We start from the raw sequence: 1,561 nt of genomic DNA on the forward strand, positions 1-1,561 counted from the left end.
GTGTGTCTCATTCCCAGCAGGCTAATGGCTGCCTGGAAGTTTGCGGCACAGCCTGACTGCATGGGCAGTGCAGACAGCCAGACATGAACACACACCCCTAAGAGGAAGACCCAAAACAAATCCCACATCTCCTTTGCTTACAAGGTTATACAAAGGCTCACATGAATACTTGTATTCTCTTTCCATGTTTTTCTCACTCACTCTTAGAGATATTACCATGAAGGAAAACACGCTGTGAGGACAAAAAACAAAATAAAATAAAACGAGATCAACAAAAACTACCATTTAACTTATGCTAGGCTGAGGCAAAGGAATGATTAAATTTCAGTCTCTTCCCAAAACTAAGTAAACTGTTAAAATTTATTATTTCAATGAATATAGTTAGTAATATTTTCTTTTTTTTTAATGGAGTAAGAAGCACTGATACCTTGTCATATGCAAAATTCTGCCAAATGTTTTTTAAGATGCTAAGGTTGGTTCTGCTTAGAACTACACTTCCAATCATAGGCAGCCGATATAATATTTGACTGTGAAACAAATATCATTACAATGCTAGTATAGAGGTTACTCTATCTTCCAGTTTAGGGCTAAAGTCAGCAAACAGAAACAAATATAACAGTACAGTCATCTCTCGGTAACCCTGGGAGATTGGTTTCAGGACCTCTCTGGATACCAAAATCTGACGATGCTCCAGTCCCTTATATGAAATGTCACAGTATTTGCATATAACCTACACACATCCTCTGGTATACTTTAAATCATCTCTAGATTACTTACAGCATCTAATACCATGCAAATGATATGTAAATAGCTGTTATACAGTACTGTATTGTTTAGGGAATAATGACAAGGTGCAGGTCCAACAATGCTCAAAACGCGTGCTGGAGACTGAGAAGCTGTGAAATGGTGGGAGGCTACACCAGGACATGCCTACACATAACTTCATTCGCTTGGATTCAGCGTAGTGCTCAATGCACGCAAATTCAAGTTTTGTTTTTTTGGAACTTTTTTCCGCCTGAATATTTTCGATCCATGGTTGGTTGAATCCACGGATGCAGGACCCACGGACACGGAGGGCCAATGTGTCACATTCATCTCCATGGCTTAATGAAGATAGGGTGTTAAACTGTTTTTTTAAAAAAATCACTGATAAAAATGTTACCAGACTTGCCTATCCCTATCTCCTATGGATCACAATGGTCTGATTCACAACAGATCATGGGGATGGCGCAGGGCTGGGCAGCGTTTGGTTTTGTTGTGCACGGAGTTGCCACGAGTCAGATGTCAAGTCAACTGGAGCTAGCAACAACAATCCCAGCAGAGTGTCTGGCAAAACTCTGCCAATCTCCATCCACCACATCCTCCAAACTGGCAGTGCATTTCCCTGATTAAATGCTATCTGCTACCTTATTCTAAATCATTACAGTACCTAAAAGCTTAGCTTATAACTGTAACTTTTTAGACTTTAAAAATAGTTTATGTAAATTTTCTAAAAATTATTGAACTGTACACTTAAAACAGGTGAATTTTATGGTATGTAAATTATGTTAAAATACAGATT

General features: G+C 38.7%; 1 protein-coding gene across 1 annotated transcript in view; it reads right to left on the minus strand.

Moving 5' to 3' along the window:
* Positions 1-1,561, minus strand: part of SMYD3 (SET and MYND domain containing 3) — an 816,669-nt gene that overhangs the window by 383,922 nt on the left and 431,186 nt on the right. The gene's annotated exons all lie outside the window — the stretch shown is intronic.

This window comes from Trichechus manatus, unplaced genomic scaffold, assembly GCF_000243295.1.
Source record: "Trichechus manatus latirostris isolate Lorelei unplaced genomic scaffold, TriManLat1.0 scaffold00039, whole genome shotgun sequence".
Taxonomy (NCBI): domain Eukaryota; kingdom Metazoa; phylum Chordata; class Mammalia; order Sirenia; family Trichechidae; genus Trichechus; species Trichechus manatus.